Raw genomic sequence first — 17,520 nt, 5'->3', positions numbered from 1 at the left:
AAGTAAAACTTTCAGGATTTTATTTTGTTTAAAGCAAAATGCCTGAAATTATTTTGAATGCTATTACTGTAAATTCAGTTACAAAGTGCAACACTAAGGATTAAATTACTTGTTTTTGCAGTCATTATATGTTTACAAATTTTGGTAGTGTTCAGAACTATGGGGGGAAAAAATAGTGCTATGGAACAAAAATGTACTGGAATTGATTTCTATACAGATGATTCATAATTGTGTTCAAACAAGCTGTGATACTCTACCAATTGTAATAGAAACTGTGTTATCAAAATTTATGAATATTTTTATAAATATAAAGATAAAATAACTGAGCTACATAATTTTCATGGCAACACTGATGTTGAAGCAAGAAAATACTTAGGTAAGGTGGCATATAAATTCACTTTTTTTTGTCCATTTAAATTAGTTAGATTTTAGAAACGTTTGAGTCTTTCAAGAACAAATTTCTAACTCAATATATGTGTCCTATAATGACATTGAACAATTTTGTAAATATATTATTTAAATTTTGAAACATTTTGTTTAAAAACAGTTGGAAGTGCTTATTCAAAGTATTCAATAAGAGGAGCTCCCCAAAAGTTCAGCCTCTACATTTTAGCAAATTGCAATTATTAAAACTAAAGCAAACAAGATACTGAAACTAAGCCACATAAAAGCAAAGGAGGAATTGAACAAAATAAACAATGAGAGTTCAAATGTTTAAAGATTTAATTTTAAAATTTCATAATTGTGCTTCCATGATTTTGACTTACCAAAGAACTGTTAGAGAAATGTTTTATTTTTAATTGCATAAATTTGCATTCTATACCACAATAAAATGAAATTGAAAGGCCTATATTTCTGTAATATGTATATTTGTTTAAATACTCAAAAGAATCACGACAGAGAATTTTTGATGATTTTTTCCTTTAAAAAATATTTGTCATACAAAGGTGCAAAATTGACAGTTAAAGAAGAAACAAAGAAAGTACCTATGAAAATATTTGGATTTAAGTATTTATATATTTTAATGCAAAAAATAAAATAAAATTAGAATTGAAACTCTTTCACTTTGTTCTGAGCTTATCAGGTATTATGCAGACTTTAAAATTTTTAACTTTTCAATTTAGATTATAACTACGAAGAAAAAAAGCTGCTAACAATTCAAATTAACTATAAAATGCAAATTTGAGTGTTTTAGGAAATCTTATGAAAAATTAAAAATAAAGGGACCTTACTGAAAAAGAATATAGCCTTTAGGAAAAAAACACCTATGATGTATTATTAGAGACAGATTACATCTAAGAGAACTTTAAAGTATGTTACTATGTACCAAAAAAACTATTATTTTTTTTAATGCTCAAATAGCATAAATGTTTAAATCTTTAATACATATGAACACATATTTTTACTTTTGAAAATAGTTTTTGAGTGTGTGAAGTGACAGTCTCTCAGTAATGTCTGACCATTTGCGACCCCATGGACTATATAGTCCATGGAATTCTCCAGACCAGAATACTGGAATGGGTAGCCTATCCCTTCTCCAGGGGATCTTCCCAAACCAGGGATTGAATCTAGGTCTCCCACATTGCAGGCAGATTCTTTACCAGCTGACCCATTATAAATTCAATAATTTGTCATTCAAAAATACTTTTAAAACTATATTATTTTAATTATTCTGATAATCTCTTTTATTCTTAAAAATGTCCTAATCTGTATGATAAATTGTATAGTACCCTAGTTAGGATAGTGTCTCCTTGCAGGAATGAGTCTAAGCACAGGGACTGAAAATTCTGGATGACCAAGCCAGCTGGGAGCCCCTCCAGGGACATCAGGCCTCAGGAGCACAAATACTCAGCTCCACTTGCTCTCAGGCCTTCTGCATTTAAAACATCCCCCTCCAAAAGCTTCCCCTGGTACGTGGCTCTATCACAAGAGGAGCCTGAGAAATCCTGACCAAACTTTGTTTCTCTCCAAGGCTGGCCTCTCAGTCTACAGAAGATGTAGTTCACATGACCCCAAAGCCCCTCGTTAATAAAGAGCAGATAGTGGGCAGGTCTGCCTTTCTTGGGTCCCGTCTCCTGTGGAAGGTAAGGAGAGTGGGAGGAAGCATGCCAATGAAAAACAGGCAAGAGGGGACTTCCCTGGCAGTCCAGTGGTTAAGACTCCGAGTTTCTACTTAAGGGATGCAGGTTCGATCTCTCATTGGGGAACTAAGATACTGTGTGCCCTGCGGCACAGCAAAAATAAAAATAAAAAAATTAAGAAAGGAAGGAATGAAGAAAGGAAAAAAAAAATCAGGTAAGAATCCCACGGAAACCCTATTTTGAAAACATTGGCAGGGAGTTTGGGAAGGTCATATACACACTGCTATATTCAAAATGGATAACAAACAAGGACCTATTGTATAGCACATGGAACTCTATTCAGTGTGACTTGCCAGCCTGGATGGGAGAGGGGTTTGGGGGAGAATGGATACATGTACATGTATGGCTGTTCACCTGAAACCACCACAACACTGTTAATCCACTGTGTGTGTGCATGTGTGACCCCAAGGGCTGTAACCTGCCAGGCTCCTCTGTCCATGGAATTTTTCCAGGCAAGAATACTGGAGCGGGTTGCTATTTCCTTCTCCAGGGAATCTTCCCAATTCAGGAATCAAACCCATGTCTCAGGAGATCTCCCTCATTTCCTGCATTGGCAGTCAGGTTCTTTACCAGCTGAGCCATGGGGGATAGATATCCCAGTACAAAATAAAAAGTTTAAAGTTTGAAAGAAAAAAAGCAAGTGTTTTGAAAGAAAGGCCAAATAAAAGGGGAAAACAAAACAACCGTGGGATCTCGTTGCTGATCCTTGCTGAGAGTTTCTGAGCTGAGTTTGAAAGCGATTAAGAAAAGTAAAGGAAACAGAATTTCTCTCATAAGCCGTAAGATTTACTCCACCAATCACACAGGACTCCATTGTTTTCTCAACTACAAAAAGTCTGCAAGTCTTCTTCACAGAGTGGAATGGTATGTCCTGCTCCACCCTGAAATAGCAGAGTTCAAGTTCTCAGCGCTTTCCATTTCTCATGGTTTCTGTCTCTCAGAAAGTGGGAACTCTAGGCTAGATGATTCCTGTCAAGGAAAAAAAAAATAGTTTAAGGAATACGCAAGAAAGTTAGAATTTTTTAAAATAAATTCTATTTTAAAAGGAAAGGAAAAAAATCAAATACACCCTTTGTCATGTTGCTTCTACAAAATTATTCCAATTTCCTTTGGGATGCAACTTCTGAAACACTCTTTTTGTAGTCTCTCCATGATATTGGCTCAACCAACATCTCAGTCTTTATGTTTTTCTAATTCTTAATCATGAACTTTCATTCTCATCCTCTGGTCTCCTCACCATCAAACACTCATGCCCTATCTCTTTTCTCCAACTGGAAATCCCTATTTCTGATGGCTTTAATTCTATCTAAAAACCACCATTCCTTCAAGTATCAACTCTGATCTTTCTTTCACCATAAAGTCTTCTCAATCTACTCAGCTCACAGTAATTATTCATTTTTACAAAACTACAGCACTTTTTAACAAGTCAGTTCTCCTCTGATCATCCTCATTTCCTTACCTGCAAATGAGTGACCTCCCCTACTTCTTAGTGTGGTTTGTGGAGACTGAATAAGGTAATATACACAGCTGTTTCTGGTTACAGTACATAATCATCAGTCAATGATTGCCACTGCCTTAGGAAACGGAGAAGGCAGTGGCACCCCACTCCAGTACTTTTGCCTGGAAAGTCCCGTGGACGGAGGAGCCTGGTGGGCTGCAGTCCATGGGGTTGCTAGAGTCGGACGCGACTGAGCGACTTCACTTTCGCTTTTCACTTTTGTGCATTGGAGAGGGAAATGGCAACCCACTCCAGTGTTCTTGCCTGGAGAATCCCAGGGATGGGGAAGCCTGGTGGGCTGCCATCTATGGGGTCGTAGAGAGTCGGACACAACTGAAGCGATTTAACAGCAGCAGCAGCAGCCTTAGGAAAGAGTGATATTATGGAAGGATAGATTGATATTGAGAAAAGAGTTTTAAGGTTCTGCCAATATTGGGTTCCAACATCATTTAACTTCCTGAGTTTGTAAAATGGGAATAATAATTCCTGTCTCACAGAGTTATGGTGAAGATCAGTGAAGAGAATGTAGGTAAGGATCTTCTTGACTCTAGAACACACAGTTGGTTTGTTTTCACCTTATTGCCTCAGAGTTCATTCATTCATTCACTCATTCCCAAAACATGAAATGGGGGCTTGAGATACACCTGTGAACCAGACACAAACAGTCCCCTCCTGCATGACCTGGTAACGGCTGTTCTACGATGGCGACAACCATCTCATCCTCTGTTGTCCCCTTCTCCTCCTGCCCTCAATCTTTCCCAGCATCAGGGTCTTCTCAAATGAGTCAGCTCTTCACATCAGGTGGTCAAAGTATTGGAATTTCAGTTTCAACATCAGTCCCACCAATGAACACCCAGGACTGATCTCCTTTAGGATGGACTGGTTGGATCTCCTTGCAGTCCAAGGGATTCTCAAGAGTCTTCTCCAACACAACAGTTCAAAAGCATCAATTCTTCAGAGCTCAGTTTTTTTTATAGTCCAACTCTCACATCTATACATGACCACTGGAAAAACCATAGCCTTGACTACATCATGTGAAATGCCAGGCTGGATGAAGCACAAGCTGGAATCAAGATTGCCAGGAGAAATATCAATAACCTCAGACATGAAGATGACACCACCCTTATGGCAGAAAGCAAAGAGGAATTATAGAGCCTCTTGATGAAAGTGAAAGAGAGTGAAAAAGCTGGCTTAAAAGTCAACATTCAAAAAATGAAGACCATGGCATACAATCCCATCACTTCATGGCAAATAAATGGGGAAACAATGGAAACAGTGACAGACTTCATTTTCCTGGGCTCCAAAATCACTGCAGATGGTGACTGCAGCCATGAAATTAAAAGACACTTGCTCCTTGGAAGAAAAGCTATGACAAACCTAGACAGCATATTAAAAAGCAGAGCTATTACTTTGCTGACAAAACTCTTGTCTAGTCAAAGCCATGGTTTTTCCAGTAGTCATGTATGGATGTGAGAGTTGGACTATAAAGTGCCGGGAGCCGGTGAGGCTGTTCCAGCGATAAAGAAAGTTGAATGCTGAAGAATTGATGTTTTTGAATTGTGATGTTGGAGAAGACTCTTGAGAGTCCCTTGGACTGCAAGGAGATCAAACCAGTCAATCCTAAAGGAAATCAGTCCTGAATATTCAGTGGAAGGACTGATGCTGAAGCTGAAACTTAGTACTTCGACCACCTGATGTGAAGAACTGACTCATTGGAAAAGACTCTGATGCTAGGAAAGGTTAAAGGCTGTAAGAGAAGGGGGCGACACAGGATGAGATGGTTGGATGTCATCACCGACTCAATGGACATGACCTTAAGCAAGCTCCAGGAGTTGGTGATGGACAGGGAAGCTTGGCATGCTGCAGTTCATGGGGTTGCCAAGAGTAGGACATGACTGAGCAACTGAACTGAACTGAGTTCTCAGCTGGAAATGGGGGTGGGGAATGGGAGACAAGAAAAACCAAGAGGGCAAGCATGTAGACAGGATTTCAATCCACCACCTGATTTCCTTATTCATGCATTAGTTTTAACTACAAAATAAATAAATACCCAATATATGAAAGGTGTGAAATCCCATCACCCATTGGTAACCACTTTACATACTGATGTTTCTCTGAGAGCAATGGAATTTTGTTTACTATTTTTATATGTATAAATACAGTATGTTTCTCTTCTCAACAGAAATTCTATTATATTTAAATTCTTATCTACATTATTCTCACTAACAGTATATCTAAAGGATTAGTTCAATGAGGATGAGACAGTTGGCTAGTCCACTAGTTGATGGGGAAGATGCCTGGCACAGAAAAAAAAGACTGCAACGACTGATCTTGAAGGCAGCCTGGGATGAGGGTTGGATCTGAGATGGTCCAAACAGGCAGACAGCCCTGAGCGAACTGTGTAGACTCTGGGAGCAGTTACCTAGCTGAAGCTCAGTGGGCCAGTTGGCCTGATACTAACAAGTCCATCCTTGTTTTATAGGACCTCAGTTGGTGGGGTGCATGGTATGGGGACAGGGACCTGGCTCAGAAGGGGAGAAAAGTTCCAACCTGGGCCTCAGAGTCAAAGTGGTGCTAGTTCCTGGAAGGAGTGGCTGTGCTGAGATTCAGAGTGAGAAAGGGAGAGAACCCTTGATAACCACATTTAATCAACTCAGTGGCTCATCTGCCAGGGATAAGGTTGACCCCAGACTAGCTCTAGGCTGAGGATGCTGAATTAGATTAGTAGCATTGGTGATGGAGAGGAGGGGGTCAATTCAAGAATTAATCTTGAGTAATAATTGGTATGGTTTCCCTGGTGGCTCAGACTGTAAAGAATCCACCTGCAATGCGGGAGACCTGGGTTCGATCCCTGGGTTGGAAAGATCCCCTGGAGGAGAAAATGGCAACCCACTCCAGTATTCCTGCCTGGAGAATCCCATGGATGGAGGAGCCTGGCAGGCTACATAATTGGCATGAGACAGTGACTGGTGGGGAAGGAAGGGAAGAGCATAAAGTTTCCCAATCCGCTCTGCTAAAAATCACCTGAAAACTCTAATAAACAGAGACTTCCCAGCCTCTTTACTGAAGATTCCAACTTAATAAGTCTAGGGTGAGATCCAACAATCTACATGTCATTCTTTTTTGTGTGTGTATGTTTAGTATTTTTTATTTTTTTATTTAAGTATAGTTGATTTACAATATTGTGTTATTTTCAGGTATAGAGCAAAATGATTCAGTTTATGTCTCTGGCTTGGGGTATTGGATAAGGGTGATGGAATTCACTGACTTCAGCTTTAGGTATGTTGAATTTGGAACATAACAACAATGGTGATAGGACTTCCCTGGTAATCCAGTGGCTAAGACTCCGAGCTCCCAATACGGGGGGCCGGGGTTCAATCCTTGGTCAGGGAACTAGATCCCACCACAACTAATACCCAGCATAACCAAGTAAATAAATTACATTAAAATAAATATTTTTTTTAAAATAGTGACTAAATCTATTGAGCATTTACTTTATACTGGTGCTTCACATGCACTATTTAATTTAATCCATAAGACAACCATATAAGGGAATTACTACTGCTATACTCATTTTGAAAATGAGTAAACTGAGTGATAAGGACAGTAAATTATTTTCCATTAACTACACAACTAGTAAAGATAGATCAATAGAACAAAATAGAAAGTCCGGAGATTAATCCATGCATCTGTGGACACCTTATCTTTGACAAAGGAGTCAAAAATATACAATGGAGAAAAGACAGTCTCTTCAACAAGTGGTGCTGGGAAAACGGCTCATCTATGTGAAATAGAATGAAACTAGAACATTTCCAACACCATACACAATAATAAACTCGAAATGGATTAAAGACCTAAATAAAAAACCAGAAACTATAAAACTCTTAGAGGAAAACATAGGTAGAACACTCTCTGACATAAATCATAGCAAGATTCTCTATGACCCACCTCCCAGAGGAATGGAAATAAAAACAAAAATAAGCGAATGGGACCTAATTAAATTTAAAAGCTTTTGCACAACAAAGGAAACTATAAACAAGGTGAAAAGACAGCCCTTAGAATGGGAGAAAATAATAGCAAATGAAACAACTGACAAAGAATTAATCTCCAAAATATACAAGCAGCACATGCAGCTCAACACCAGAAAAATGAACAACCCAGTCAAAAGTGGGCAAAAGATCTATATTTCTTCAAAGAAGACACACAGATGGCTAATAAACACATGAAAAGATGCTCAACATCACTTATTATAAGAAAAATGCAAATCAAAACCCCAATGAGGTACCATCTCATGCCAGTAAGAATAGCCATCAACAAAGTATACAAACAGTAAATGCTGGAGAGGGTGTGGAGAAAAGGGAACCCTCTTACATTGTTGGTGGGAGTGCAAACTAATACAGCAAATGGAGAACAGTGTGGAGATTCCTTAAACACTGGGAAAAGAACTGCCAGGAATTCCACTGCTCAGAATATGCACCGAGGAAAGGAGGATTGAAAGAGACAGATGTACTCCAGTGTTTATTGCAGCACTATTTACAACAGCTAGGACATGGAAGCAACCTAGATGTCCATAGGGAGATGAATGGATAAGGAAGTTATGGTACGTATACATAATGGGATACTGCTGCTGCTGCTAAGTCGCTTGTCGTGTCCGACTCTGTGCGACCCTACAGACGGAAGCCCACCAGGCTCCCCCGTCCCTGGGATTCTCCAGGCAAGAACACTGGAGTGAGTTGCCATTTCCTTCTCCAGTGCATGAAAGTGAAAAGTGAAAGTGAAGTCGTTCAGTCATGTCCGACTCTTTGCAATTTCATGGACTGCAGCTTACCAGGCTCCTCCGTCCATGGGATTTTCCAGGCAAGATACTACTCAGCTATAAAAAGGAGTGTATTTGAGTCAGTTCTAATGAGATGGATGAACCTAGAACCTATTATACAGAATGAAGTAAGTCAGAAAGAGAAAGAAAAATACTGTATATTAATGCATATAAATAGAATCTAGAAGGATGCCACTGATGATTCTATGTACAGGACAGCAAAGGAGACACAGATGTAAAGAGCAGACTTCTGGACTCAGTGGAAGAAGGAGAGAGTAGGATGACTTGAGAGAATAGCACTGAAATATGTACATTACCATATGTAAAACAGATTACCAGTGCAAGTTCGATTCATGAAGCAGGGCACCCAGGGCCGGTGTCTATGACAACCGGGAGGGATGAGGTAGGGAGGGAGGTGGGCGGGGGGTTCAGGATGGGGGGAACACATGTATACCCATGGCTGATTCGTGTTGATATATGGCAAAAACCATCACAATGTTGTAAAGCAATTATCCTCCAATTAAATAAATGAACAGATTTAAAAGAGAGAGCAGATCTGGATGTTTAAACCCAGACGTACCTTACCCCAAAGCCCTTGTTCCTTCCAACAATGTTCTATTGTCTGCTGAGCGGATATGTAGCCACAGGCAGTAGCACCCGAAGTGAGCTGAACAGGTCAAGGCTGGAAATAAGGATTTGAAATGAAAATTTGCTTTAGACTGCCCGAGGAGAAAGCCTGCAGAAAGAGAAGAATATTTGGTCAGAGATGGAGCTGTGTTCCTGTTTTGAAATGTTGGCAGTGGATAAAAAGGCCTTGGACACCATAGAGATTCAAGGAGCATCGGGAGAGACAAACATTTTATAAACTAAGCAAGTTGAATTACCAGAAGGAGTAAATTTAAGAGCAGTAGAGAGCTCCATTAAAATAAATTACCCATTGAATTTTGCAAAGGAGGTAATTTTTTACCTTGCCCAGGAAGGTGGGGTGGGGGAGGGGAAAGCCAGTTTCCTCAGATAAAGGAGAAAAGAGGGGAGGAAATGGAGGCGGTGAGTGAAGGCGCCTTTTCTGGCAGGCTCAGCCTTGACAAAATAAACAGGAAAAATATCCACTGAGATGTTCACTATGCTCATCTTGAGTAGCTGGATTCCAAGTCTCTTTCATTTCCCGATTCCTTTTTTCCTCTCAGACTGCACTTTAGTAAGAATGCACTTTAGCAAGCATTGTTTGCATTGAGAGGGTGGTGCTGGAGAAGGAGAAAGTTGGGGGGAGCACGTTTGCCTCCCTTAACCTGGGATGGACACAGTAAAAAGGTAAACTGTGGTCTTACCTTCATGCAGGAGCAGATCAACTACGGAAATGAAAAAGGTACATTTGGTATCTTAAAAGATAAAGAGGGTACTTTTCAATCCAAAAGGTTAATTTTATAAAATTGATTTATTTTTCTACACTAAAATTGATATATACTTTTGGTAATTTGAAAGTCTAAGAATGGTGGCTGTTGATTGTTGGCTACTCTCCCTCTAAATTTTTAAAAAATTAAAAGCCAAGATGGCAGGTAAATATGAATGTATTTGATATTTAAAAAATAATTTCAAATTAATAAAAGCATGATTATCATATTAAACAAAATAACTAAGGACATGAATATTTCAGAGTGGAAATATATGTGAATTATAATGCCACCAAAATAACCAACCTTGAAGATAATAAAAGAAATGCAAATTAAAGTCCACAAATCTATACCCTATTTTCCCTATCAAATTGACAATGATGGAAAAAAATGATAACCTCACAGCTTGTGAGAGTGTGGTGAAGCAGGACTGAAAACTGTTTCACTAGCCTTGAAAATGTAACATCAAGGCTAGTGAAACAGTTTTCATATTTACCTGCCATCTTGGCTTTTAATTTTTTAAAAATTTAGAGGGAGAGTAGCCAAACCTCTAAACAGCATGTTGCAGATATTAAAAAGTGATAACTATTTGCAAATATTTATATTTGTTCTTTGCTGACTGTATGTTTTAAGTGCCAGGAGACATTATCGTCATCATCACCATCATTATTGCTTCATGCTTCAATATTGACTCCAGGTATTCTTTTTCTTATTTTTCACTTCAGTTAAAGATTTCCAACTGTGATTGCTGGATGGCATTTCATTGCCTGTGGATTTCTTCACAGGATGTGAAGGGTTAAAGAGTGAATGGCAGATGAGCTGCGTTGCTTTTCTGCGAAATGTCCATTTTTTTTCAATGAACTAAGATGAGAGCATTTCATAGTGATTAAATGTGGTTGCAGGTTTGGAGTTAGAAAGCCCTGATTACTAGCCAGCAATGTATCTGTGGCCCACACTTCCTCTCTGGGTTGTGGTTTCTTCCTCTGTTAAATGGGCAAGCAGTCTGGGGGAGGTTTTGTGAGGGTAAATGAGAGATGCATGCAAAGTGTTTTGGTTCCAGGCCTCACACATGGTACATGCCCCATAAATGGTGCCACTCTTGGGTTCAGTGGATGCAATACCATTGCAGAGATGATCTCTGGCTGTGATATGCTGCTTCATTGTGATTCGGTTTTTCAAGCATCTTTAGAAAATCCTTCCAACCATGAACCCTCTTAAGTTCTGTTCTGTGCAGACTTTTATCCTTTTATGGAACTGTGATAAAATATTATAAGAAAAATTAATCTGGGATTCCCGTAGCAATTGCTGCTGGGTGGAGAAGCACATGTTCCTGTGTAAAAACCCAACATTGCATGTCTCATGGCACACTGTGGGTGCTTCAAATACAGATATTTGTAACCAGATTCTGATTAGTGACTTGACTTGAATTCTTTCAGTGAATTAAAATGGCACTAGATAGACTTTAAAGCAGTATTTATGCTCCTCTTTCTCAACATGTCAAATTTCTAGAATAAAAGAGACTACTTTCTGGCCAGCTCATATCCAGAAAGCAAAAACAGGAGGGGAAGTCTGGACCTTGGTGAAGAAACAAAAGTCATCTCTAAACTATATCGCAGTTCCTGGTGGTTCTCTTACAAATGCTGGCTATTCTTACTCTCTGTCATCTCCTGGGATGGACTTTCCATGAGGACAAGACTGAGGTCTCAGCATCCAGCTCAGGGCCACACATGAGGCAGAAACTCCATGCATCTCCTCCAGGTACACCTGTTGACTGAGACAACTTCAGAGGTGAGCTAACAGTTCAAATCAGCGATCTCTGCACCTCTGTGCTGACTCTCCTCTTTTCGTGATGGCTCCCTTTTTATTTGATGGGAATACACATTCGAAAGTTCTCCAGATATGCTCAGCTCAGGCTCTTATCAGCCCTCCTAAAGTCTATGACTCTCTCTCACGGGGTTCCCTGGGGAGAAGCAGGATAAACGGATTCCCATGGAGTAATGTGGTCTCATGCTCGCTCCTTGCTCCACACTAGTATTTGCTCAGAGTCAATGCAGAGATAAACTAAGGTGCCTCCACGCCTTTGGTGGTTCAACAAAGATAAGACTAAAAGGAACAGCTCATTGACAAATTAAAAGAAAACTTTAAGTGGCACCTTTGTGGTCTTCACCTGGATTAGAACCTGAGGAGATTTCTCTGTGCCCTTCCTCATCTCTCCTCTCTTTCAGGACTCCAGAGAAAGTTTTTGCTTCAAAGCCAGCTCTTGTTCTCCTCAACCTATAAATGGGGGCTGGGGGTTGAGGGGTTCCTTTATTCCACACCACTCAGCCTCAGACCAGCACACCTGGGCTTTGGAGACCTTACCTGGAGTGAAGTTCTCAAGAGCAGATTTTCATTTCTCAGGTAACAAGACATTAGTTTTGTTCGTGGTTATACAGAAACACAGTAATTCATGGAAAACACAGAAAAAACGCCAATCAGGCAAGTATGAGCACTGAAACTGCTGCCTTGCCCTGGGGAAAAAAAATTAGCATCCACATTCTGGCACAGCCCTCCAGGAGTTTTTTGTGTTTTTTCTCTGTACTTATTTATCTCTATAAGTATAGAAAGAGCAATGATGCATTTTCAAAAGGAAATATCTTTTAGACTACCACAGCATTTAGTTTTAAAAGAAGGGGCAAATTTTTTGTTTGAGCAGAAGGAGGACAGTTGTCGGTTTAGTTCATGGCTATAATCCCACAGTTAGAACAGCACTTAGCTAAATAATTAACGGTTTGAATGAATGAAAGCAAATAACATCTCTCTGTTAAACAAGAAAGCAACTCTAAACTGAGAGTTTCTACTTGTTCATGTTTCTTTCTTTCCTGTTTCCCTACGTGCAACCCTTGGGCACTTCTTCTAAACAAATTATAGCCTCCACATTCAGGGAAATCTTTAAAAAGTGCCTTGGAGTCTTTATGGTGATGTCCAGGGTCTTTAGCTGAAGTTTATGGGGTTTAATTGAAAAGCTAAGTCTGAATCTTGTTTATTCTTGTTTCTTCAGAAACAAAACTGTTAAGTAGCTGGATATAAAGAAATAAAAAGCTGCCCATTTGAATTCTCAAAAGCTTAGCCTTACAACTTGCTTGAGTGTTGTCTTTTTAAAGTGAGTGTGTGTAGTGGGGTGGGGGCTAGGGAATGAGGGTGGAGAACAAATGATATCAAGTGTCTCCCACCATCATCTATGTAGAAATTTCACACACACACAAAAAAAACTTACGCCTTAATTGTGAGAAACAGACAAATCCCAACAGAGGGGCATTCTGGCTCAGATTCCTGAAAAATGAACCAGCATGTGTATGTGAACCCCCAGGAAATGCAGTAGAATTTACTGCTTTTTTTTCCTATTGCCTCCTATTTTCTCTGTCTAGATTATGAAAGTGAGCTAGCCAGGAAGTGGACTCTTTTGCTCTGAAAATTAAAGTAATTTAATATAGAGAATGGCAAAGTCCCATTCATTACCTAATTAACAGGAACATCTCTCTCCTTGATGAAAATTTGTTGACCTCATTAGCTTAGACCAGAAGCCAAGAGAATGCAGCTGTCCCTAGAACATGTATTCCTGAGATAATGAACTAAAAGCCAGGGTTTTACCGTGCAGTTTAAAGTTCACTCTTTTTTACCCCTAATCATCTCATCTCTTCATCCACTAATTACCTGACAAGATTAGACATTTTGGAATTTCTTTCCTCTTTGTGAGCTCTACTGTGCAAAGTGGTCCTAGCTACAGTGTGAAGGCAGTTTTCCTTTGGGGAAGTTCTGAGATATGGTTTTCTCATAAGGCAAAGGAGGCACCCTCTCTTTTAAGCCCCTCATCCTACCATTGTCTTTGAAAGGTTGAAAATCTGCCATTCCATTTTAATGTGCTAAAATATAACCACGTAAGTTCATCGGAGAATTAAGAGGCTAAATTGGGTTTAGATCATTTTTACTAGTTAATTAGTTCAACCTGCATTTACTGAATTCCTACTATATTTGGAAATTCTGGCTGATACAGGTGTAAGTAAGAGAACGGAGGTCACTGACAAGGGTAGTCATTATGCAACTAGTATACAATTACCTAATTAGCTACTTGTCTGGTGGCTCAGTTAGTAAAGAACTCACCTGCCAATGCAGGAGACACAAGAGATGTGGGTTTGATCCTTGGGTCAGGAAGATCCTCTGAAGAAGGAAATGGCAACCCACTCCAGTTTTCTTGCCTGGAAAATTCCACGGACAGAGGAACCTGGTGGGCTACAGCTGTGGCATCACAAAGAGTTGGACACGACTGAGCACACATGCCTTAGATTTGAGAAGAGAGCTGCAAGAGTGAAGTACCCAGTCCTGTGAGAGCATATGATGAAGGCTTAACGCCATCTGGGGAAATGCAGAAATGCCTCCCTGAAGAACAGTATTGACCTGGAGTTTGGAGTAGGAGTGGAAGTTGACCTGAAGGAGGAGGTCAGAAGAGGGTATTCCCTAAGAAAAGGCCACAGCTGTGGGGCACAGTGTGCTCTGGACACCTGCCAAGTTGACTATGCAGAGGTCAGATGGATCTAAGACCTTGCAGATGGGTTCAAGTTTTTTATTTTAATACTGACAGCAATGGGGTGCCGCTGAATGGTTTACACAGGTGAGTGACACTGCAGAATAGTGAGCCAGGAAACAGTGAGAAATTATCTTTGTGTGTGAAGCTTTGTATGCCAATCAGCACACTTCATCAGGACATTCCTAGGTGGAAATTTATTTAAGTCAGAGAATGTAAAGTGGGGTTTTTTTTGATCACTGTTTCTACTTTTTATTATAGGAAATTTTATATGCATAAAAAAATGAATAGCAAAATGGATCCCTGTGTAGCCATTTCCCAGCTTCAACAAAGATCAATGTGTAATCAATCACTTTTCATCCATAGTCCCATGTAGGCACTTCTAATCTTCAATGGATAATTTTCAAGCAAATTCTAAACACCATGATTTCATCTGTTAATATTTCAATCTGTATTTCTGGAATATAAAAATACTTTCTGTTTCTTACCTTAACTTCAATGCAAGTAATTTCATCTAATGATAATAATTCTTTAATATGGTTAAATGTCCATAATAGAGTGGTTTAAATATGTTACACTGCTTTTTGAAGTCTCTAAACAAATTTATATTTTCATCAACCACGTTTGAGACTGTTGACTGCATTTTCATCAAAATTATGTATTAGTTTTCTTTCCTTCACCAATTTAATAAATGACCCATGCTATCTTATTGATATTTGAATTTGCATTTCTTTTATCAGTGGGGTTGCATATTTTTTCATAAGCTTATGAATTATTTATATTTCCTTATTAGTGCTCCATCTATTCCTGACCTTTGAACATTCACAGTTGCAATCTTAGTGTTTCTTTTATGAGATCTACGTGAAAGTTTGTTAGATATATAGCTACTATTTTTACCACTGATTGCTTACTTAGACTCTTACCATTGTCAGTGATTGTCACTGAAAGAAAAAATAAAACCTGAAATTAAAACTCCTCCCAAAGCCACCCAGTCCTATGTCCACCCTGTACTTTAGTACTTTGCATGAATCGATCCTGCCACGTCTCTGCCAAGGTGTATCTGGCTTCTGTTTAAACATTTCTAATAATAGAAACCTCACCATTTTAAGGGCATCAGGTCTGAATATGGGCTACAATAATTGGAAAATGTCTTACATTGAATGGAAGTCTTTATATTGAACTTATTAGTAGTAACTTCTACCTAGTTCTCTCAGAGGAAGCTACCCAAAATATCATTCTCAGCAGATGGCATCCCTTTAAATTTTTGACAACAGTAGTTTCCTACATTCAAGCCAACATTCCAGTTCCTTCAACCACTCATTTACAGTCATTTCTAAGCTCCTCGTTATTTTGACCTTTCTCTTCTAGACATACCCAAACTCAATGCTCCTAATAAAATGTCTCTCTGTCTCTTTATTTCTCCATCTACAAAATGGTTCTTGTCCTCCTGCTCTGCTAAATTGATTATAATTTAGCATTTTTAAAAATTCTTTAAAATAGTCTCTAGATGTAAGCCAAACTTTAACATGGAATCAAGCTTCTATAATAAAATTAGAATGAGATCATTATAAATCATCTTACTTCCTGATACATAATATTGTGACATTTTTTATCAAATTTAAAGACCAGAAATTTCAAAGTTGTTCAGATGCTCTACACACCCAAGACATTGATTTATACCATGTGCATACTTTTGTGTTAGAGCATGATTGTCAGTGTATATTCTCCTGATCTTTGAGGATTCTGCAAAAATTAGATTACGAACTATTTTCACTTCATATAGTGTCTAATGGGCTTCCTTGGTGGCTCAGATGGTAAAGAATCTGCAATGTGAGAGACCCAGGTTTGATCCCTGGACCAGGACGATCCCTTGGAGAAGGGAATGGCAACCTACTCCAGTATTCTCAAGGACGGAGGAGCCTGGCAGGTTACAGTCCATGGGGTCTCAAAGAGCTGGACACGACAAGTGACTAACACACACACATACATAGTGCCTATGATTTTTTTTTTTTTTAATGATAGAATGTTGGCAATGGAAAGGAGTTTAGAGACCATGTAGTTCAACCATCTCTCCCTAGTTTTCCAAAGAAACAAACTGAAGTTCAGGGAGGTAAAGAGATTTTCCCAAGGACACAGAGGGTGTTGGTGGCAGATTTTTGAGGAAGTTGGTCAATCAGCCAATATTTTCTATCAAGGTTTGTAGGCATCTAAAAGAAATCGATCACTGTGATGTCAAGACGCCAGACCCCTTTGATTCTCAGAAGGTTTTCCTAATCAAAGATACAGCAATTAGATTTCTGTAAATACCAGTCTAAACACCAAAACAACTAAGATGGCAGATTGTGTTTTCTGAAGATAACTACAGCAATAAATCCTGAAGGATTTCTTGATCCAGTAAATCCACACATCTGTGAGGAATAATAACCTATTGTTTTAATAGATGAAAATTTAGAGTGGTTTATTATGCAGCAGCCTTTCTAATCTATCCACAGCTTTTATTTGTCTTTTTTATATACTGTTTTCCAGTAGGTATGATTTACTAAAAGAAACACTAGTGGAAGTCATATAAAAGCATTCTTAATCCCAGTTTTTAAAACCACTGGCCCTCTTGCCCAACTCTATATACTTTATTTTATCTTGTTAAATTTACTCCTTGCCAGAACCCTTTGGACAAGACGCTACAATTCTCATGTCACAGATGAAGTGCTTGAAACAGAAAGATATGAAATACCCTCAAAAAGTAATAGAGCTAGATTCAGACCCTCACCTCTCTAGCTAAATCTGGAATCCTTTCTGCTTTCAGAATTGGTAAAAAGGGCAAGATATTATTGGGTCTGGAGAAAGCCCTGGCTCTGGCTGAGCATTAAGAATTAGAGGCAGGGAATTCCCTGGTGATCCAGCGTGCAGGACATGAATTCTATCCCTAATCAGGGAACTAAGATCCCACAAGCCACAGGACTCAGCCACCACAAGGCGGCAAAATGAGTAATTATCTGGGCAGGTTGTTGTGAAGATTAAATGAGATAATACGTATGAAGCAGTATGCACAGTACCTGTCTGGGATCATCTCTAAATATGACCTCCAAATGATTCCTCCCGTCCCTGTACACAGA

At 39.1% G+C, this 17,520-nt stretch overlaps 1 long non-coding RNA gene across 1 annotated transcript; it reads right to left on the bottom strand.

Annotated features, from left to right (window-relative positions):
* Positions 1-1,435: 1,435 nt before the first annotated feature.
* On the bottom strand, positions 1,436-14,539 carry LOC132346270 (uncharacterized). The gene is made up of 3 exons (XR_009496060.1): positions 13,987-14,539; positions 9,036-9,191; positions 1,436-3,110 (listed from the first exon to the last, which is right to left on the bottom strand). It is a non-coding gene; the product is annotated as an uncharacterized lncRNA (long non-coding RNA).
* Between the last annotated feature and the right edge of the window lie 2,981 nt (positions 14,540-17,520).

Source organism: Bos taurus, chromosome 1 (assembly GCF_002263795.3).
Source record: "Bos taurus isolate L1 Dominette 01449 registration number 42190680 breed Hereford chromosome 1, ARS-UCD2.0, whole genome shotgun sequence".
Taxonomy (NCBI): Eukaryota; Metazoa; Chordata; class Mammalia; order Artiodactyla; family Bovidae; genus Bos; species Bos taurus.
The sequence above is the reverse complement of the archived record's forward strand: the minus strand, read 5'-3'. Positions and strand labels throughout refer to the sequence as shown.